The sequence below is a fragment of the Schistocerca americana genome, chromosome 4 (genome assembly GCF_021461395.2).
Source record: "Schistocerca americana isolate TAMUIC-IGC-003095 chromosome 4, iqSchAmer2.1, whole genome shotgun sequence".
Classification (NCBI taxonomy): Eukaryota; Metazoa; Arthropoda; class Insecta; order Orthoptera; family Acrididae; genus Schistocerca; species Schistocerca americana.
The window spans coordinates 723,433,597-723,457,768 of record NC_060122.1 but is presented as its reverse complement, the minus strand read 5'-3'; the positions used below and the strand labels follow the sequence as shown (position 1 = coordinate 723,457,768).

At 45.5% G+C, this 24,172-nt stretch overlaps 1 protein-coding gene across 2 annotated transcripts in view; it reads right to left on the bottom strand.

The window, feature by feature from the left end:
• The window catches only part of LOC124614033 (alpha-1,6-mannosyl-glycoprotein 2-beta-N-acetylglucosaminyltransferase), a 444,765-nt gene extending 437,079 nt beyond the window's left edge, over positions 1 to 7,686 (bottom strand). For both annotated transcript variants that reach the window (XM_047142857.1, XM_047142858.1), the window contains exon 1: positions 6,594 to 7,686. The gene's annotated coding sequence lies outside the window, so the exon portion shown is untranslated. The remainder of the gene's footprint in view (positions 1 to 6,593) is intronic.
• Positions 7,687 to 24,172: the final 16,486 nt, after the last annotated feature.

Below are 24,172 nucleotides of genomic sequence, written 5' to 3'. Positions count from 1 at the left end.
AGGGCCACGTCTCTGACGTAGAACTGCAGTGCAAGTATTATGTCGGCCAGAGTTTCTGGAGACCGAGGATTCCCTCTGTAGGAAGCGATATAGATTTCACAGATAGCGATGTTGTGAAATCTGACTCACTATGTTCGGCTAAGGCTACGAGACCCAGCAAGCAGTGGATCCCGACTATCACGATGATGCCCTGTTCCTTGGCTTCCGGTAGGCGTTCGGCACAGTTCCGCATTGTCGCTTAGCATGCTAGCGTACAGAATCTAAGACCAACTTTGTGACTGAACTGAAGAGCTCCTGGCGAACGGAACACAGCATGTCTTTCTTAACGGAGAGAAATATCCAGAGGTAAAATAGCTTGAAGTATACACCAGGGAAGTGTTGTAGGGTCATTCCTGTTCACAAATTACGTAGCCAGAAGTTCCAATGGGCTACTCGCGGATTAATAGTAAGAGAAGTCTTAATGCTCGAAATTTTTAATGCCGCTTGGAGCAGAGATCGACAGCTCAAGGTGAAAAACGTACTACGCAGAAATCGGCAGAAGGATCGATATCGTACGATTATTTAACTGTTGTCACATTCATTAAATACACTACTGGCCATTAAAATTGCTACACCACGAAGATGTGCTACATACGCGAAATTTCGCGAAATTTAACCGACAGGAAGGAGATGCTGTGATATGCAAATGATTAGTTTTGCAGAGCATTCACACAAGGTTGGCGCCGGTGGCGACACCTACAATGTGCTGACATGAGGAAAATTTCCAACCGATTTCTCATACACAAACAGCAGTTGGCCGGCGTTGCCTGGTGAAACGTTGTTGTGATGCCTCGTGTAAGGAGGAGAAATGCGAACCATCACGTTTCGGACTTTGATAAAGGGTTGATTGTAGCCTATCGCGACTGCGGTTTATCGGATCGCGACATTGCTGCTCGCGTTGGTCGAGATCCGATGACTGTTAGCAGAATATGGAATCGGTGGGTGCAGGAGGGTAATTCGGTACGCCGTGCTGTATCCCAACGGCTTCGTATCACTAGCAGTCGAGATGACAGGCATCTTATCCGCATGGCTGTAACGGATCGTGCAGCCACGTCTCGATCCCTGAGTCAACAGATGGGGACGTTTGTAACACAATAACCATCTGCACGAACAGTTCGACGACGTTTGCAGTAGCATGGGGTATCAGCTCGGAGACCACGGCTGCGGTTACCCTTGACGCTGTATCACAGACAGGAGCGCCTGCGATGGTGTACTCAACGACGAACCTGGGTGCACGAATGGCAAAACGTCGTTTTTTTCGGATGAATCCAGGTTCTGTTTACAGCATCATGAGGTAGCTTCAGTGTTTGGCGACATCGCGGTGAACGCACATTGGAAACGTGTATTCGTCATCGCCATACTGGCGTATCACCCGGCGTGATGGTATGGGGTGCCATTGGTTACACGTCTGGGTCACCTCTTGTTCACATTGACAGCACTTTGACCAGTGGACGTTACATTTGAGATGTGTTACGACCCGTGGCTCTACCCTTCATTCGATCCCTGCGAAACCCTACATTTCAGCAGGATAATGCACGACGCATGTTGCAGGTCCTGTACGGGCCTTTCTGGATACAGAAAATGTTCGACTGCGGCCCTGGCCAGCACATTCTCCAGATCTCTCACCAATTGAAAAAATCTGGTCAATGGTAGCCGAGCAACTGGCTCTTCACAATAGGCCAGTCACTACTCCTGATGAACTGTGGTTTCGTGTTGAAGCTGCATGGGCAGCTGTACCCGTACACGCCATCCAAGCTCTGTATGACTCAATGCCCAGGCGCATCAAGGCCGTTATTACGGCCAGAGGTGGTTGTTCTGGGTACTGATTTCTCAGGATCTATGCACCCAAATTGCGTGAAAATGTAATCACATGTCAGTTCTAGTATAATATGTTTGCCCAACGAATACCCGTTTATCATCTGCATTTCTTCTTGGTGTAGCAATTTTAATGGCCTGTAGTGTATATGGGAGTATGTCTGCGGATAATTGTAAAGTGGAACGATTACATAGAACTAACTGTAGAAATGACAAATGCCACATTGAGGCTGACTGGAAGAATCCCCATGAAGGGTAATCCACCCATAAATGATCTAGCTTACGAAAGCTTTGTTCGACCGATACCTGAATATTACTTGTCGGTGTGGGACCCGTCGCACCGGAAAAGGTTGGTATATGAAATGACATCCAAAGAAGGGCAGTGTATTTCGTAACAGATTTGTTTAGCAAGCGAGAAAGCGTCACGAATATTCTCATTAAATCTCAGTAGCAAACGCTACAAGGGAGGCTTTGTGCATCAAGGTGTGTTTTACTGTTAAAATTCCGAGGGCGTACGTCATTAAGAGAGTAAACAATATACTAATTTCTCCCACATACATCTCACGAAATGCTGATGAAGTAAAATTAGAGGTTCGAGCTCACACAGAAGCTAACCAACAATCCTCCTTCCCGTGCCTGTTCGGGACTGCAAGTACCCTCCGACACACATGGTAAGGTGGCTGTGAGTATATATGTAGATTTATTTGTCTCTGCGAAAAACGAATGCGCCAGGCAACCGTTTGCAGCTCGGGCGCCCATATGAAAGGCTGAGAAAACAGGTCGTCTGGTGGGATGCTGAATCTGTAGGCGTGAGATGACGGACCACTGTTTACCTTACGTCACTCCTCTGAGTCGACCTGATTCCAAAGCAGATAGCGCTGGGTCCCACGCTTTAATTAAATCATCTCTCGAGGGCAACATTTTTAATAACAGCGCGAGAAGAGGGAAGCAGTAGTGAGGTCCTTGGTGTTTTTTGTGGTCTAAGCTCTGTACTGGGTCCAGAGAGTGCTCGGTAACCAACGTTTCTTTTTTTTTTTTTTCAGTTTCCCTTTACCGAATATGACAGCGATGTTCGTCGCATTCAAACAATACGAAGGGAACGGAAGCCATACTGCCACGCAATTGCGAAACAAAGCCGTGTCTAACAGAATCAAGTGTCTGCGTACGCACTTGAAGAGTGAAAATTATGTTTGGTCCTTAAAAAAACTGCCAATCTTCCATTGATGAGTGCTCACTTGGTTAGTGATCACCTAAAATTCACAGGTGCAGTCCGAGACGAATTCGCTGTTCAGAGTTCTTGACATAAGACAAATATTATTTTGATATTATAAAATATTATTTTGGCTGTATCTACATAAATATTTACAGTTTACACTGAGCTTCATTTTTTGTATAAGCCGTCCTGACAATATGTTTGTTCGCTATACTTCTGCTACCTAGCAGTACTTTACCTTTGCCTTATGCTTGCCATGACACTCCTTAGATGTCAGTCTGTGCATAACTCAGGTGTTCAGTAATTAGGTTAAGCGACTGTTTTGAGCTGTTGGACTGCAGTAATATTGTTCGTTTCTATGTTCGTAAGCATATTTTCGCTTTCTGTATTCATCTAATGCCCGATTTCACGCTACGTTAAATAAATACTTGATCGATGTCCTACGCTTATACGACGAAAGCTAAAGACTGTGGTTATTGAAATACTTCAAGTGTAAAAAAAAAGTAATAAATAAATAAGAACCACATATTATTATTTATCTTTGAGTGGTATTATCAAGAGTGCTCATTCTAGTGCAATAGCCGGCCTCTGTGGCCGAGCGGTTCTAGGCGCTTCAGTCCGGAACCGCGCTGCTGCTACGGTCGCAGGTTCGGATCCTGCCTCGGGCATGGATGTGTGTGAAGTCCTTAGGTTAGTTATGTTTAATAGTTCTAAGTCTAGGAGACTGATGACCACAGATGTTAAGTCCCATAGTGCTTAGAGCCATTTGAACCATTTATTTAGTACAATATGGACCGTAGGTGACTAAATCGATATTGTATCTGTTCCGGATTCGAAATGATTCGATCCCCATGTGAAAGCACGCTTTGTGCTCCGTTACATCCAGACTGACAATGGCAACTTCTTTCCTGAAGACACAAGTTGTCACATGTGCGCTTCCGGTAAACACCATGACCTTAGGATCCTTGCTGACTACATGTAGTACGGATAAGTTCGGGCTTATCTCCGCCTCCATGACGAACCGAATTAAGATGAAGGAATAATATAACGCAGCTGCACCTTTTAAGATTCATAACAGAACGCAGCCTTCGATCAACCGTATACTTGTGGAAGCCACAAGACAGTAATCGTAACGCCTTCTTGTGCACGTACAACGTAGAGCAAATAATTTTAATTTTTTTCTCATATGAGACAAAGAAATCTATTCCTCGTCAGGTTCTGTCAACAGCAACGTCCTTGTCAGCTTTGCCGATGCCCACTGAATGTTTACAGATGTTTGTTAAATCTTCAATAACACCCGTTATTTGGATGGGTGACCCCAGTTCATTCTCAAAGCAATAATTGTCGTTCTGAGCAAATCGGTAAAATATCGCCTGCATCCCCGTGAATCATTCCACCAGCCTGTACGTCAGGAAAAGCTTAACGTCACACTGTAGAAACTGTTCACATGTAACAACTGTTCGTACAGAATATTCCAACAACGAACATTCCGCTACGAATACTTTTAGAATGCTACTGACTTCGCAAAGAAACAGTAATAACGACTAATCCCTTTACAATTGGGTATCCTTTTCTAGATCAGGGACGCAGAGCTTATGGCTCTGATTTTGGAACAAATCTCAAAGCAACAGTTACTATTCAATTTATACCGCTCGTCAATGAGCTGTGCTTGCATCTTTCGACGATTTACTGACCGTTACACGCATCTGATCACGTTGTTTTTGTGTTATAATATGGATGAAGAAGAAAGTTTACGAAGATATCTTGATTAGAAACACTTAAGTTTACATAAAATTTTTAAATGAAGAGGACGTAACAAGAACTTCCGTGTTGTAGCTGATTGCGAATCATTGCAACTTTTGTTTTAAAAGTAATTGACGAACTGTGCACTGCTTCTATGTACCAAATTTCAGGAGTAAGGGTGAAAACTACTCAGTTTTTCTGCGTGAATTGGTCGAACAGTGGGGACTCTCATGTGAATGTTGCTAAATTTACAGCCACTCACACGCGATCTCTAAACAAAACCGTAAAGCAACTGAGCTTTGTACTTCACCCAAAGTTTGAAGCACCGTGGCGGCAAGCTTATGTAAACACCGGCCAGGTCTCTAGGGAGACCGTGTTGTTACACAGGCAGTTTCAACACACTCATCGAAGAGGCGCAACCAGTGAAAGCGAGGAGAAATTTGATGAAGAGGAGAGGCGGGAAGAAAGCAATGGAGAGGACAGAAACGATGTTATTAGCCTGCTCTCTCCATGAAGCAATCTTCCGCAAACAGTGTACACTTCACCATTAAAACACGCTTATGTTTTCGCAACACTGCTCTAAACCAACTACTTTTTTGGCTATTTCTATACATGGATCTAATCACAAAATCGTTTCGTTAAAACTGTACATATGTGTATACAAATGTAGTATTTCTTTTTAAACTGAAGATGTGTACAGTGTTTACGGCACTGATATAATACCAAGGGGCAGGAGGATTCAAACCACATTAAATTCCCTCCCATACTTCTACAGCTGACCTAATACGATCTCTGATACATTTTCTTTGTTAGTATAGCTTACTAGTTGTTCTTCAAACTGTGTCACGACGTCACCGACATGTAGCCGCAGCTATGTTCGATTTCCTGTTTCTGTCATCTACCTACCAATTCATCCAATGCTTTTATTGTTTACTATAATCAGAGACGATGCTACCCGTTAGTAACGTAGTACAGTGGCAACCATGCTGCTTCAGTAAATCAGTAGCTAATCTGATGAAAAAGGCAAATAGTTATCGGTACTGGTATGGTAATACGGTGGAACAGAAATTATTTACCGTCGGAGGGTACGCGCTGCACGTGTTTTATGCAGTAATGTTGTGTTAGTACATCCAAATCGACTGCGCAGGGGAGGAATCGCTTCACAAAAAATTAAAAAGCAAAGGAAGATATGTTGTTTGTCTGCACACTCCACTGAAGATCTTTCTCAAAACCTTGAAGGCAGCAATACTAACACTCGGTAACGACGTCGCTAATGTGTACTGTAACAGAAATGGACATCTCTAAACTGAAAACGATTCAAAAATGTTTTTACGCATAGAAGAGAAACTTGATTTGTAAAACAATATGTACGAGTTGTTAATCTTTACAATCCATTTTCACTGTTAATAGATGTTTTCTGTTGCGAAGTTAACTGTGAAGAGATGTCCTTGGTAACTAACATCAGAATTTCTTTTCTCAGTCCTAATGATAGTCATAAAAATTGCTAACTCCTACAGTTTTACGGGCAATAATAGTCATGAAGCAGTGTCTAGGCTTTATGCACTGTATACAACAAATCAGCGGGGACTCGGATACAAAGGAAGAAAACTCTGGCGCAATGGAATGGAAACAATGTAGCGCCTAAAGGTCACCTGCTGTACTTATGCATTAAATAACTCTGTAGCAATCGCTGTTTGGCTGGGAATGGAACGAGGATAAAAACTCAATAAGTTTACAGAGTACAGCACAACACACTACAAAACCACCAAATATGAACACTTACCTCTTAAGCACGGCGTGGTGCCTTACGAAGGGACAGTCCGTGGTGCGGAGTCTGTTGCCATCAGAATAAGCGAAGCGTCGACATGCACTGTTAACACTTTCCCAAGCCTGTTCATTGACTACGGCTGCAGGCACACCCACCGGCAACGAAAGCTCTTTCACTACTGAGTAGTAAACTTTCCATAACACTCACGTAAGATGTATGTAGAATACTGTTCTATTAACACTTCGACTCACGAAGGAATGGTGTCACGGACAAAATGTTTTACAGCGACTCATCGTCCACGTCGCTAGGTAAACATTGCAGAAAGCAGACGAGAAGAAACTCCGAGGAAATTATTGGCAATTTATCTACGTCTGTTTACTTCCCAGCGATCGTATGTTAGTGCATCTTCTGCCAAATATTGTTGTTTGACACCAGGGGTTGACACGAAAGTAAAACCCCTTTTCGGCACAGTTCAAAATGTGGCTCTTCTCAGTAAAGAACTGCAAAGTGCTCACAAACTTATATATCAAATTTCTTATGTACACCAATAGATGCTGATACTAACAGCTGTAATAAAATTGTCTCTTGAAATTCACCAATGATTCAAGTCGTTCGACAACTGTCCTTTATGACGAATGTAAGGAGTTATTGCTGCATTCGAGGTCGTTAATCCGAGCGCCGATCCCAAAGGTGGCTGTGCAGTCCACCCACGCCAAGTGCACGGGTCAGGCTGTCCACGCGCGTCTCAGTGAGCGCCTTTTTCTTCACCCACACTCTCGGCAGAGGAGTTAATCCGGATGCGGCACCAAGTGTCACTTAACAGTCATATGAGACGCACGTAGTGACGCAACGCAGCTGCGAAGAGCGGCTCCCGTCAAGATATGACACAGTCACACACTGGCGCTATACACACGCTCTCGAACCCACTTTGCACGTCAGCTCCGCTCGGAGTCTGTCATCTGATCGGCGGAGTTAACGACACAGCGCGATCTGAGAGATGAACTGGAATCTATTACGAACAGCTGACTATCGTAATGTACCCATATTAGCCACGCAGGACCGCGGGCTGCACGCTGCACCCGCACTCGGCCAGGGCTGAGGGCAGACTGGCGTCCCTCGGCTGCGGTCGTCCGGACTCGGCTGCCCCGAATCGGCGCAGACGCAGGAACTGCGCATGCGCACGCACATACCCGGCTAGCCACAGCGGCGCGGTCGGGAGCGCCGCGGCTGCCCCACGCAGAGCGCGGGCGGCAGGTTGCCGCGGTGACGTCATCGCCCGCTTACCTGCCAGACTCGCGGGTACTGCTGGTCCGCAACAATTACCCCCACTTCTGCCGCGCCAACTAGTTGCTTCGTGAAACACATGGCCCACAAAAAGTACCCTTTGCTGCGCAAGCTAAGAGCTCTGAAGTGGACAAGTAGGCGCGTGTAACTACCTCACGACGTCTTAAAAGCCACCAAAAATCCGAACCAATAAATCTATATAAAACGTCACATAATTCCGAAATAAAGCATTTTTCGACCTCTTATGGCAAGATGAACAAAACTGTACGTTGCAGTAGCAAGCAGGGAACCAAGTGGTATACATAATGTTGATGGTGTACCGCAGCAACTAGCCACAATTTGATCTTAGGGGACATTATTCAGAAAACCGCTTTGGAATTGGTACAATTTATCAGACGGCTTTCATGCTTTCGTTAAAACACAATGCTATGTTGATTTATTGGTGAATTACCGTGAAATGTCTGTCTGGAACATTTGTTTTTACAGTTTAGCATGAAAGTTCCATGCGGCTTTTCGCGGATGATGCTGTAGTATACAGAGAAGTTGCTGCATTAGAAAATTGTATCGAAATGCAGGAAGATCTGCAGCGGATAGGCATTTGGTGCAGGGAGTGGCAACTGACCCTTAACATAGACAAATGTAATGTATTGCGAATACATAGAAAGAAGGATCCTTTATTGTATGATTATATGATAGCGGAACAAACACTGGTAGTCAGTTACTTCTGTAAAATATCTGGGAGTATGCGTACGGAACGATTTGAAGTGGAATGATCGTATAAAATTAATTGTTGGTAATGCGGGTACCAGGTTGAGATTCATTGGCAGAGTGCTTAGAAAATGTAGTCCATCAATAGGTGGTGGCTTACAAAACACTCGTTCGACCTATACTTGAGTATTGCTCATCAGTGTGGGATCCGTACCAGGTCGGGTTGACGGAGGAGATAGAGAAGATCCAAAGAAGAGCGGCGCGTTTCGTCACCGGGATATTTGGTAACCGTGATAGCGTTACGGAGATGTTTAATAAACCCAAGTGGCAGACTCTGCAAGAGAGGCGCTCTGCATCGCGGTGTAGCTTGCTCGCCAGGTTTCGAGAGGGTGCGTTTCTGGATGAGGTATCGAATATATTGCTTCCCCCTACTTATACTTCCCGAGGAGATCACGAATGTAAAATTAGAGAGATTAGAGCGCGCACGGAGGCTTTCAGACAGTCGTTCTTCCCGCGAACCATACGCGACTGGAACAGGAAAGGGAGGTAATGACAGTGGCACGTAAAGTGCCCTCCGCCACGCACCGTTGGGTGGCTTACGGAGTATCAATGTAGATGTAGAAAGCCGTCTGGTGTCGAATTTTACCAATGTGAAACTGGTAATGTTATTTTCACAATAAAGAAATCTAAAACCACTTTGTGACTGGTTATTTGGTTACTGCTATACACCATTACCAACGTAACAGTTATGACCTCCAATCATGTCTTTATTCGACAAAATTGGTTCAAGTGGTTCCTACCTGAGAGTGAAATACAACCACATTTAAAAAATGGTTCCAATGGCTCTGAGCACTATGGGACTTAACTTCTGAGGCCATCAGTCCACTAGAACTTAGAACTATTTAAACCTAACTAACCTAAGGACAGCATACACATCCATGCTCGAAGCAGGATTCGCATCTGCGACCGTAGCGGTCGCGCGGTTCCAGACTGAAGCGTCTAGAACCGCACGGCCACACCGGCCGGCGAAATAATGATAATAACAAGGTCTTTCGAAACTACAAATTAGCTTTTTCTGTTTCCCTACTAGGAGATTATAAAATATGGACTAATGTTCATTAGCTAAAATCTTTAACGGGCCCAAGACGCAAGCTAAAAAGTTAAAGCTGCCATCAACCCGAAGATTGGATCGAACACTACTGTGCTTTACTAAACATGATCCTATTAGACGTGGTTCCCTTGCCATTCTACGACCTTTGCATCGACTTATCTAGCCCGTTATTGAAGGACATTCGGATTATCTTGGATTCCAAACAACGAAGCAAAACAGTATTTTTCGGATTAAAAACATTGTCAGAGACGGAAGAAATGACAGGAGTGTGATAAGCTATATGAATAAATTTCAAGAGAAGAAACGCTGTCCGTTAAAGGAAGATAATCTGCAGTATGAGTCGGGAGGAAAGATACACGCTTTGAGGGGTGATAGTGATTCTGAATAAAAAACAAATGGACATATGCCCTATTCCGAATGGTTTCAGGGACAGAAGAAATTTAATACACATAGTCATTTATTTTCTGTATTATTCAAACATTGTCATTGTTCACAACGTACCGCAATAGTGTAGAGAATGTTGAGACGAATAATTTGATATTTGTGGTTTTTCCAGTGGGGAAACTACCTCAAATTGGTCTACAAAAACTAACTAAACTACAGCGAATGCGCGTCGTGCGAGGTTTCCATTATTCGCGTGCTCTCTTCGTGCAAGCTGTTAGTCTTAGAGAAAAACTAAGCAGGACATTTTTGTAGGAAATTTACTGTAATTTAATTTTTCTGTGCGCCGCGTTTTCACTGGTGAGTGCGGTTTTCGAATTATTCAAGGAAAACGCGCAAAGGTGGTATTAAATGTGTTCTATCTCGCAAACCATTCGGAATAGGGCGTATGTCCATATGAAGGTTTTTGTTCAGAATCACTGATGCAATGAGTCCTGAAAGCGTGTAACTTTCCTCCTGACTCATCCTGTAAATTTTCACTTTATTTCACCGGCAAAAACCTGATAAGCTAATTGCCAATAACTGGATAGAGGAATGACAACACCGACCAATGTGTTAACAGGAATGTTTACTTAGACCAAACACAAAATTATGAGACCACCTGTACTGTGGCGCCGTTCCTCACAAGCGGCTTGTAATAAAAATGCGTGCTTATGGAATGTCGTCTTGGATTCGTGATTTCCTGTCAGAGAGGTCACAGTTCGCATTAACTGACAATGTCACCGAATAAAACAGAAGTGATTTCTGGCGTTCCCCAAGGTAGTGTTATAGGTCCTTATCTACATAAACTATTTAGGAGACAATCTGAACAGCCGCCTTAGGTTGTTTGCAGATGAGATGATGCTGTCGTTTACCATCTAATAAAATCTTCAGAAGACCAAAACCAATTGCAAAACGATTTAAATTAGACATCTGTATAGTGTGAAAATTGGCATTTCACCCTACATAATGAAAAGTGTGAGGTCACCTACATGAGTGCTAAAAGGAAACGACTTAACTTCGGTTACACGATAAATCAATCAAATCTAATGGCCGCAAATTCAACTAAATACCGAGGAGTTACCACTTAAATTGGAAAGAAGATATAGAACATGTTGTGGGGAAGACTGCGTTTTATTAGCAGAACACTTAGAAAATGTAACTGATTTACTAAACAGACTGCCTACTCTACGCTACGCTTGTCCGTCCTCTTTTGGATTAGTGCTGCGCGATGTAGGATCCTTAACAAATAGCATTAACGGAGTACATCGTGAAAGCTCAAAGAAGGACAACACGTTTTGTATTATCGAGAAATAGCGCGAGAGTGTCGCGGACATGATGCAATATTTGGGGTGGACATCATTAAAGCAAAGGCTTTTTCGTTGCGGTGAGGTCTTCTCACGAAATGGCAATCACCAACTTTCTCCTACAAATGCGATTCCCCTATAGGGAGAAACGATTAAGGTACTAAAATAAGGGAAATCAGAGCTCGTACGGAACGATATAGGTGTTCGTTTTTACCGCGCAGTGTTCGAGAGTGGAATAATACGGAATTTGTGTGAAGATGTTTCGACGAATCTTCTGCCAGGCAATTACGTGTGATTTGCAGGATAGTCAAGTAGCTGTAGCTGGAGATGGAGATGTATGGAGAAATGAAACCCACAAAACCAACAAAGACGCGACCTATCAAAGTAGGATATTTCTTACAGGCACAGTAGTAATACTATTAGTTTTTTGTTCGTGTAACATATACAGAGGGTCGCGGAATTCCCGTGCAGCTGTGTAACAAGTAGAGTCTTTTTGTCGTCAGGGAAGCAGCCGAAGCGGCTTGTTGGGTGTATCGGTGATCCCCCGGAGCGCCAGATGACGCCCCCACGTGGCTGCGGACGCAACAGCAACCAGCTGGTAACCAGCAGGCTTCATATTTCCCATCCCTCCCATCCCCCCATTCGCCGCCTCCACTACCGTTACTCTCTTTTTGTTATATACACTCTTACAATCTGCGGCTGCTCGGTTACGCTGAGGCGGACAATTTTCGCTGCTGTTAGAAATTTACACTATTCTAGAAAGGTACGGACTTCTACGTTGTGTAATGACTAGGATGCACCTCCCTACTTTATGAGGAACTAAACCGGTATGCATAATTTAAAGAGATTGACGATGTATACAGGGTGGTCCATTGATCGTGACCGGGCCAAATATCTCACGAAATAAGCGTCAAACGAAAAAACTACAAAGAACGAAACTTGTCTAGCTTGAAGAGGGAAACCAGGTGCCGCTACAGTTGGCCCGCTAGATGGCGCTGCCATTGGTCAAACGGATATCAACTGTGCTTTTTTAAAAAAATAGGAACCTCCATTTTTTATTACTTATTCGTGTAGTACGTAAAGAAATATGAATGTTTTAGTTGGGCCACTTTTCGCTTTGTGATAGATGGCGCTGTAATAGTCACAAACGTATGGCTCACAATTTTTTACGAACAGTTGGTAACAGGTAGGTTTTTTAAATTAAAATACAGAACGTCGGTACGTTTGAACATTTTATTTCGGTTGTTCGAATGTGATACATGTAATTTTGTTAACTCATCATTTCTGAGAACGCATGCTGTAAGAGCGTGATTACCTGTAAATACCACATTAATGCCATAAATGCTCAAAATGATGTCCGTCAACCTCGATGCATTTGGCAATACGTGTAACGACATTCCTCTCAACACCGAGTAGTTCGCCTTCCTTAACGTTCACACGTCCATTGACAATGCGCTGACGCATGTTGTCAGGCGTTGTCGGTGGATCACGATGGCAAATATCCTTCAACTTTCCCCACAGAAAGAAATCCGGGGACGTCACATCCGGTAAACGTGCGGGCCATAGTATGGTGCGTCGACGACCAATCCACCTGTCATGAAATATTCTATTCAATACCGCTTTATTACACGCGAGCTATATGCCAGACATCCATCATGTTGGAAGTACATCGCCATTCTGTCATGCAGTGAAACATGTTGTAGTAACATCGGCAGAACATTACGTAGGGAATCAGCATACATTGCACCATTTAGATTGCCATCGATAAAATGGGGGCCAATTATCCTTCCTCCCATAATGCCGCACCATACATTAACCCACCAAGGTCGCTGATGTTCCACCTGTCGCAGAAATCGTGGATTTTCCGTTGCCCAATAGTGCATATTATGCCGGTTTACGTTATCGCTGTTGGTGAGTGACGCTTCGTCGCTAAATAGAACGTGTGCAAAAAATCTGTCATCGTCCCGTAATTTCTCTTGTGCCCAGTGGCAGAACTGCACACGACGTTCAAAGTCGTCGCCATGCAATTCCTGGTGCATAGAAATATGGTACGGGTGCAATCGATGTTGATGTAGCATTCTCAACACCGACGTTTTTGAGATTCCCGTTTCTCGAGCAATTTGTCTGCTACAGATGTGCGGATTAGCCGCGACAGCAGCTAAAACACCTACTTGGGCATCATCATTTGTTGCAGGTCGTGGTTGACGTTTCACATGTGGCTGAACACTTCCTGTTTCCTTAAATAACGTAACTATCCGGCGAACGGTCCGGACACTTGGATGATGTCGTCCAGGATACCGAGCACCATAGACAGCACACACCTGTTGGGCATTTTGGTCACAATAGCCACACATGAACACGATATCGACCTTTTCCGCAATTGGTAAACGGTCCATTTTAACACGGGTAATGTATCACGAAGCAAATACCGTCCGCGCTGGCGGAATGTTACGTGATACCGCGTACTTAAGCGTTTGTGACTATTACAGCGTCATCTATCACAAAGCGAAAAAAGTGGTCCAACTAGAACTTTCATATTTCTTTACGGACTACACGAATATGTAATAAAAATGGGGGGGGGGGTTCCTATTTTAAAGAAACGCAGTTGATATCCGTTTGACCTATGGCAGCGCCATCTAATGGGCCAACCATAGCGCCATCTGGTTTCCCCTTCAAGCTAGACGAGTTTCGTTCTTTGTAGTTTTTTCGTTTGATGCTTTTTTCGTGAGATATTTGGCCCGGTCACGATCAGTGGACCACCCTGTGTATGTGGCGATCGAAATGTTCCGTTCGAAGGCTGCACTGTCAAGAATCGGCAGATTCGCCGTGAGTATTGAGGAAATCATCTCACCGACGTACCAGGCTGAAGATATGGGTTTGGTAAAATGCTGTGTCCTGCTGTTCGCAGAAGTTCGTAACTGGCTGCTGCACATCCTCGTCGGCGAAGAATCGTCGCCCCTCAACCCCTTTTTTAAGGGACCGAATGCGCGATAATGACATGGATAGAGATCAGGCAGGTGCTCGAATGCCTTCAACTTGAGCTGCTGGGTCGCCACCAGCACGGAACTTACAGATAATCCATCACTGAAGTGTATGTGGGACTGCAGCTCGTCATAAACTTGTAGAAAAAAGGAATATAGTTTTATAAAGTAATTAATAGTTTCTACACTGTGTTAGTGTCATCTTTTGGACCCTATGCTAACTGAATGATGGTATCCAACCATCGGTGCATTAGGACAGGTACCATGTGTATTCACTGGTCTCATGGATTTCTGTTTACACGATGTGTGTCCTCCAGGCATCTAACAACAACTGCCCAATTGTCTTTAGAAGGCTAGAGTACAAGTCGGTTCCGTTTGGACGTATTTGGTAATGACGTCGCCATAGCTCACGTTTCCGCATTTACCGTACGCAGGTCGGAAAGGCGTAAATGCAACACCAATCGCTTGCCTATATGTTGGTGCTTGTACAGGGTAAACGTAAGTTAAACCGACAAACTGCAGGGACGGGTACCTGACAGGAAATGGAGGAAAAGTAATCCTATGAAATTTGTCCGGAAATGGATGGTGTGCGTGCAACGACAGCAGATCGTTCCGGAACAAAGCACAGAGCTGCATCGCATTCATGTCACAGCAGATGTTCAAAGAGGCCTCCATGCGTTGCAATGTCGTGCAGGATACCCGTAATAGTACTTTGGCTTACACGATATTGGCGGGCTACTTGTCTGCAGCTTGTACTAGGGGTCGTCTCAACGTCCTCTAGAAAGCTGTCCTCCAAATCTGGTCTGCGTACAGTCCACCGCCTCCCTGCACGTTCGTCTGTCTGAAAGGACCCCTGATCACACAAACACCCAGAAAGGGCTTGAAATGTTGTGTGATGCCGCTGCTGTTTGTGAGGGTACTTGTTTTGGTATAGCCGTGTTGGCTCTCGACCGTTTCCATCTACTTGGCTGTACGCAAGCACCATCTCGGCTTGTTCCCGACATGAATACCGGGCCATTCTGCAGCTTACAGTACACTACGTCGATCACACAGCCTGTAATACACAAGGCAAGGAACAAACGACATGTCGTGAGTGTAACTGTTATTCGTCTGCGCCATCTATCTTGGCAATGATACATTTCCAGACGCGCGTTAACAGGACCTTTTCCCCCCAATTTCCAGTCAGGAATCCGTGTCCGTGGTTTGTCGGATTTATTAACGTTTACCCTGTATATCTGCATGGGAGTCGCGCTACGTTGCATATACACTGCAGCAACACCCTCAAACGGAAACCTTTTGATCGCTCCTGATAGATACTTGTACATTTTTTCTAATATAAAAATTAATCATAATCAAATGCATACAATAGCTCTGTTTCTTTTTCTCTCCCTTCAGGTTATAGACAAAATTTCTGTTTCTCCTGCAGCCAATGGGTCGAACGAATTTTTCTTGTGTCTTCCAGCATCTCTTCGCCTTTTAGGTCTGCATCCTGTATTATGAAGTCTTTCGACTATTCTGTTGCTAAGATACTGGACGAAAAAGTAGTAACTCAGTTAATGAAGCACAATGGACCTTTTTGAGAGCAGCAAATGTCTTAGAACAGCCACTAGACGATGATGTGATCTTCTAGCATTGACGTGAGTCATAGCAGCGAAGTGATATACCAAGGCGTGCAGGAAAGTAATGCCTCCGAATTTTTTATATGAAAACTCTCAAAGATTTTTAAATAAAAGAAACATGATTAACATTCTACATATTTACAGCCCTCTGTCGCTAGAGGGTTTTGAATAATAGCGCGTGAAATGCCAGTGTGTACCGTAACTATATCGGTGCGTGAGAAACAGTATGTTGAGTTTCAAATTTGAGGAATTCGTCCACACATCAGTTCGTCCACACATCTGCTTCAGCATGACAATACCAGACCACACGCGAACGCTGCGACATCTCCAACAATCCGACGCCTTGGTTTCACCGTCATAGATCGTCCTATTTACTGTCCCGACTTGGCCCCATCCGATATTCATTTGTTTCCAAATCTTAAAGAACACACCCCGAGGATTTCCCTTTCGTAGTGATGAAGCGGCGAAAGCAGAGATGAGGTTGTGGCTCCGTCAACGCAGTCAAACATGCTACAGTGACGGTATCAACAAACTGGTCTCTCGCTGGGAAGAATGTACTCGTCGCTATGGTGACTGTGTTGGGAAATAAATATGTAGACATGAAAATAAGGATGTAGTATGTTGATAACGTCTATGTTTTACTGATCGAGTCACGGTCGGACCACGGATTTTTCAGTCGTCTTGATGTGAGGAGCCGCCATAAACGACACGCGTTTCAGATTCCACCTTAGACAGTGGGCGGAAAATTGGAAATTTGTTGTAAGTTCCTATGGGACCAAACTGCTGAGGTCATCGGTTCCTAGGCTTATACATTACTTAAGCTAGCTTAAATTAACTTATACTAAGGAGAACACACACACACACACACACACCCATGCCCGAGGGAGGACTCGAACCCCCGACTGGGAGAGCCGCGCGAACCATGGCAAGGCGCAATAGCCCACGTGGCTAAACTGTAGGTCCCCTTTCCTCGATTGGATAAGTGGGGTAGTTTAGGGACAAGCAAGTCGCCAAAGTGGTGTCCAATTGAAACACTTGGACCAGTCCCTCAAGTCACTGAATGATGTGGTATGTATGTGGCAATCGTTTCTGTGGAATCGTTGCTCTAAGGTGGGTTGAAGGGGAGAGGTGACGGACAGGAAGAAGCTGTCGTACTTGCAGGTGCCAATGTCCACACCGTGAATGAAGCTGTCTGATTTTGTATGGTGCGTCGACGCGAACAGTCCAATGTTTTTTTCGAACAATGGTGTACAACTAGCTACCGTGTAATACGGCGTAAGAACGGTGATCGAACGAAGACTCTCTTACCGACAGTGCAATGCCTTGTCAAACCCGACAGGAACTGCTGCTGTCAGTGAATACACGTCCATCTCAACTAGTTTCCCAGATAACATTGCAAAGGGAATTGTATTCAATGGAAGTTTGGAAGCGGGTACCTCGCAATAGGCTTTTGTTCATGCATCGCATGTCTTAAATGGGACAGAAAGTAAATGGACAGTATCTCACAGGAGGGAGTGTGCTGTGGTCTTATGAGTTGCGGTTTGTCTCCTTGCTAGTGGTGCAGAGCGCCGAACACACCGACGGCGTCATGAGGTGATCAGTCCCCTACGTGTGGAGGGTGTAGCAGCGGGCATGTGGTTGTTTGATGTTTAAGGAATGTTTTTCGGAACGTTACTTAGGTCCACTCAATCAGGGTGCCTTGAATCGTAACCAAGATGTTTATTAGGACCAAGCGTTGCACTGTCTTCTACTTGTTCATGATGATAATGCTGTGGACACAGCCGACTTCCATTATGACTACGACCGTGTTCACAGGACTGCATCCCTATGTTCCTCCTTTCACGAAAAGTCAGGCACCCATGAAAATGCCGGGGCCATACAGAACAGTGCATGAAACGTAGCAGTCAACAAATGGCTCTGAGCACTATGGAACTTAACATCTGTGGACATCAGTCCCCTAGAACTTAGAACTACTTAAACCTAACTAACCTAAGGACATCACACACATCCATGCCCGAGGCAGGATTCGAACCTGCGACCGTAGCAGTCGCGCGGTTCCGGACTGAGCGCCTAGAACCGCTAGACCACCGCGGCCGGCAGCAGTCAACATTCCCGACAATGATAGCTATTCGCCATGTAATCATCAATGGGTGACTTTTTATGGCACACCCCAAGGAATTTGCGACCCCTCTTCCGCACCGAATGCATTATCTTCTGTTCCTACAATAGGTTAGCAAGGCGAATTGAAATAACAGCGCAGTATTCATTCTCGTGAAATAACGTCGTTCGATGGGAAGTTCCTTCGTTATTATTCTATCGCCACGTTGTGAAACATAATCTAAGACCATGCCTCTCGCGTGCAGATGGTAGTCAGGTACTGCTTTGGATAATCACGTGGCAGGAAATAAAGCAACTACCAGAGAACTTCCTGACAAGTGATCTGATTATTTACTGGTTTGTGGTTGCATGTTTCACTTGGCCTAACATCCACACTTACATTGTGATCTTAAGCGCTTTTCAACACGACAAAATCTGTGTGAATAGTTTACGTGTTACCAGCGAGACGTTGAAAATGTTCGTCGACTCGTCTGACCTGCACGTTTGTCATACCTGTCCTCCTTTGCCCATGTTTGCGATACGAAGGGTGGGTGTCCGACTTTGTCTGTCCGTTGACCAACGGCGACTGCATGTGGGGACATCGTGGAAATCTTTCAATGTAACATCAGAAACTTCTATGCTGCTCTCTACATCCAATCTGCACAGTTTTCTAAGGAAGGATGTGCAGTTGAAACGGGCGGGGCTGTTCGGGTGAAATGCCATTCATTCCTTGTGTTCACATTTATTTCCCATCTAACTATGCCCTTGACGATCATGCATTCAAAAACGGGCGGGGCTGTTCGGGTGAAATGCCATTCATTTCTTTTGTTCACATTTATTTCCCATCTAACTATGCTCTTGACGATCACGCATTCAAAAACGATTGATTCCAGTGTCACTAAACTCCTTCAAGACCGCAAAAAACGCCACTAAATACTTGTGCAGAAGTACGATTGTATGTGTTAGGTATGTTGATACAGGATAGAGTAACATGGAGAGCTGCATCAAACCAGTCTCAGGACTGAAGACCGCCGGCCGGTGTGGCCGAGCGGTTCTAGGCGCTACAGTCTGGAACCGCGTGACCGCTACGGTCGCAGGTTCGAATCCTGCCTCGGGCATGGTTGTGTGTGATGTCCTTAGGTTAGTTAGGTTAAAGTAGTTCTAAGTTCTAGGGGACTGATGACCCAAGATGTTAAGTCCCATAGTGCTCAGAGCCATTTGAACCATTTGATTTGACTGAAGACCATAACAACAACAACAGGTATGTTGACAATGTGGATACGTAGTGGACGCCTCTGTATCTTTAAGAGATGAAGTCAGTAGTAGATAAGAAAGACACGGCCTGCTCCCTTCAGTAGGTATGCGTTCTTTCGCAGTATGGCAGTGCGGCTTGTGCCGTTGCAGAATGCGTTGGTGGTGAGTGTGGAGACCGCGCCCAGAGGTCAGAGTCATGAGTCACAGAGTCATGCCCTGAGTAGGCCGGCAACGACGGGGCCACAGCTGTGGCTCAGGCTGTGTGAACACAGCAGAAGAAACTCGTCTTCCCACGTCTCTAGTGGTCGGGAAAAAGAATAGCAGTGAAACTAATTCCGGAAATTCTTTCTAACTTCTTTTCTCCCCTACGAGTCACCGAGTGACGTGACGCAACGTCTGAGGCAATGGACTCGTATTCAGGAGGAGCGAGGCTCAAATCTGTGCTTGTCCAGCTTGACTCAGGTTGTTCGAGAGAATTATTGGGAATCAGTTGCTTAAAAACAAATAGTCCACTACCAAGCGAAAAGCTATCGAACTGAAACCCATCTGAGAACCAGATTTCGAAATTACACTACTGGCCATTAAATTTTCTATACCAAGAAGAAATGCAGATCATAAAAGGGTATTCATTGGACAAATATATTGTACTAGAACTGACATATGATTACATTTTCACACAATTTGGGTGCATAGATCCAGAGAAATCAGTACCCAGAACAAACACCTCTTGTCGTAATAACGGCCTTGATACGCCTGGCCATTGAGTGAAACAGAGCTTGGATGGCGTGTACAGGTACAGCTGCTCATGCACCTTCAACACGATACCACAGTTCGTCAAGAGTAGTGACTGGGGTATTGTGACGAGCCAGTTGCTCGGCCACCATTGACCAGACGTTTTCAATTGGTGAGAGATCTGGAGAATGTGCTGGCCAGGGCAGCAGTCGAACATTTTCTTTATCCAGAAAGTCCCATACAGGACCTGCAACATATGGTCGTGCATTAACCTGCTGCAATGTAGGGATTCGCAGGGATCGAATGAAGGGTAGAGCCACGGGTCGTAACACATCTGAAATGTAACGTCCACTGTTCAAATCGCCGTCAATGCGAACAAGCCATGCGGATAAGATGCCTGCGATCTCTACTGCTAGTGATACGAGGCCGTTGGGATGCAGCACGGCGTTCCGTATTACCCTCCTGAACCCACCGATTCCATATTCTGCTAACAGTCATTGTATCTCGACCAACGCGAGCAGCAATGTCGCGATACGATAAACCGCAATCGCAACAGGCTATAATCCGACCTTTATCAAAGTCGGAAACGTGATGGTACGCATTTCTCCTCCTTACACGAGGCATCACAATGTTTCACCAGGCAACGCCGGTCAACTGCTGTTTGTGTATGAGAACTCGGTTGGAAACATTCCTCATGTCAGCACGTTGTAGGTGTCCTGGTGTGAATGCTCTGAAAAGCTAATCATTTGCATATCACAGCATCTTCTTCCTGTCGGTTAAATTTCGCGTCTGCAGCACGTCATCTTCGTGGTGTAGCAATTTTAATGGCCAGTAGTGTAGTTTCTTCAAATGGTTCAAATGGCTCTGAGCACTATGGGACTTAACTTCTGAGGTAATAAGTCCCCTAGAACTTAGAACTACTTAAACCTAACCAAACTAAGGACATCACACACATCCATTGCCGAGGCAGGATTCTAACTTGCGACGTTAGCGGTCGCGCGGTTCCAGACTGTAGCGCCTAGAACCGCTCGGTCACTCCGGTCGGCTTAGTTATTCTTCAAATATATATATGGTACATAACAACCCACCACCTTATGCAATTAGTGGGTCCTAGTTGATACAATTCAAGTGTTGGTACTACAGCTGACTCTATGTTAGTTTTCGTTTGCTCTCACTATGGGCACTACTGTTATGTCTTTCTATGTTATTTTATTCTACTTATGCTAATCCACTTCTACCTCCAGCGTTACAGACGTGCCAGCGTTGTATAAACCTGTGTTGTTGGTCGTGTTCACCGAGCTAATCCCGGTGAACGTTTCCCTGGCACCGGGCTGGCCAGAGTTGTTGATCGCTGCAGCACTATACTAATGTTGTTATCCTAACTTATCCTACATCTAACCTAACTTAACCTAGTGTCGAAATCGGTGAGTGTCTTAGATCGGTAATTGGGCGCACCCTCCCCCTAATCCCAGACGTGGCGGATTCCAGGCGTGAGGCGGCTGGTCAAGTCCGCGACTCGGCGGAAACAGGACAGGTGCGTGGAGTCAGATTGGGTGTAATGAGATCTTAGTCATTGTTCCTAAGATATCCCCTTATCACTTTGAGTGAGATCTCATTTGCTAACTTGTTCAAGATTGAGAAATGGTCCTCATGCCTGAGCAGGTGATACGTGTCGCGGTTGGGTAGCTGCTGGCGTAGTTGCGCCACTACGTCGTCGAAGAGGTGGCACTCATACACCACGTGTTCTGGGGTGCCTGGTGTGGCCCCACAGTCACACGCTGGTGTAGCCCGTTTCCCGAACCGGCATAAGTATGCCGGGTAGGGTCCATGACCTGTGAGGAAGTGCAGCAGTCCTCGTGACGGTGTGAAGTGTTTCAACTGCAATCTTTCCCTGATATTGGGCAGCAGTTCGTATGTTCTGCGACCGGTTTCTTCATTGTCCCATAGTTCTTGCCAGAGTTCTTCCACCCCTACGTTTGATTTCTATTTTGTTTCCCACATGAATCCCCATTAGATCAACTATTTTATTCCTGTTACCCCTTTTAACCCAATACCATGTTGCTTGCTCTCTGATTTTTATGTCAAGCGGACAGAGCCCCATTAGTACTGTTAGGGCTCCTCCCGGTGTTGTTCTGTATGCCCCTACTGATCTGAGAAGCATGTTCCGCTGCGCTCTTCTCACAGCCATGGCAGGCATAACCCTCGTGAGTCTGTGGGGCCAGACTCCTGACCTATATCCTACAATTGATGTCAGTATGCTGTTATGGTATAATTTGATTAATTCTGGTGGCAGGTGGAACCGCTTGTGACCAATCGCTATTAGATTATTTAGTGTTTCTAACGATCTCTGTGTGACGGTGTCAATATGTGATGCATAAGTCCACCTCTCATCGACGACTACGCCCAGGTATCGCGCCTCATGGCGTCGAAGAACTGGTGAGCCATCTATTCTTACAGTCGGATTCCTAACTAATTGTCCTTTTAGGAGTAGGTACGTAGACGTAGTTGGTGAAATCTTCATTTTGGTCATATGGCACCATGTACTCAGCATTGATATGGCCCTCTCAATTATCGGCTCTAAGTCTTCGCGGCTACGGCCGCCAAATAGCAGGAGGAGGTCGTCCGCATAGGCTATGCCCTCTAGCACATCGTCGCTGTTCTGTAGGTTGTCCAAGAGGGGTTCCATGTTAATATCCCAGAAGAGTGGCCCCAGGACAGATCCCTGTGGACACGCCTTGGTGATCTTTTTACTTATTCTTCCGCTAGGGGACGATAGCCAAACCTCCCTATTCTCACAATAGCTCCTGAGACAGCCATATAGCGACCCCGGGCATTCCTTCTCTCGCAAGCGGGAGAAGAGCGAGGGCCACCACAAGCTGTCAAAGGCGCCACTGATGTCCACCATGATGCCGACCACGTATTTGTGCGGGGTAGAGGCACAGACCTCCGCAGCCAGGGCGATGGCGTCAGACGCCAATCTCCCGGCCCTGAAGCCAAATTGTCTGTCACTCATCCCGCACAAAACTCGGTGTGCTGCCAGTCTGTCTGCCAGCAACCTCTCAAAAAGTTTCCCCAGTGTGTCTAGTAAACAGATGGGCCTGTAGGACTTAGCTTCTTGTGGATCTTTGTCTGGGCTTTTCTTGAGTATTACTACTGTGGCCTTTTTCCATATTTTGGGGAATTTCCCGAGCCGCAAGCACTCGTTGTATAACTCTGTGAGAGGTGCTACCAACTGGGGGGCCAGGAATTGCACCACCTCTGCAGTGATGCCGTCTGGGCCAGGAGCCTTGCCTCTTTTAAGGGCAATTATCTGAGCGGCTACTTCTTCTTCGCCGGCCGCGGTGGTCTAGCGGTTCTAGGCACGCAGTCCGGAACCGCGCGACTGCTACGGTCGCAGGTTCGAATCCTGCCTCGGGCATGGATGTGTGTAATGTCCTTAGGTTAGTTAGGTTTAAGTAGTTCTAAGTTCTAGGGGACTGATGACCACAGATGTTAAGTTCCATAGTGCTCAGAGCCATTTGAACTTCTTCTTCGGAGAAGGGATATACCATGTTGTTGTTCCGGTATTCCTCTTGATCTTGTCTCAGAATCTGCTGTTGTGCCTCAGAGTCATCATTCTCGCCATCGTCAGGCAGCAGGACACGGAGGAGGACCTCAGCAGTTTCCTGCCAGGTTTCCGTCATCCTGCCCTGATCCCTACCGGTGGACAGCACCATGGGTGACCTAATCTTTTCCCGTACTAACTTGTACGGTACGCCCCATGGGTCCGTAGCTTATTGTGTCTGTACATACTTCTACCAGCTCTGTAGCCTTACTGCTTTAAGCTCCTGTTGGAAGTGCTCCTTTGCCTCTCTGTATCTTTGCAACCAGCGTTGCTTTTCCTCCCAGACGACACTCCCGGTCGGCTTAGTTTCTTCTAACTGTTTATCTTATACACTGATAAACCATAACATTATGACCACTGCCCACCGCGACGTTGGATGCCCCTTCGTGGTGTCGCGGGCACGTGACGCCGTAACAAAAGTATGTACGTGGTGCAGACACGGAATGGGATCATCCTAGCGAAGATATGGGCTGCAAA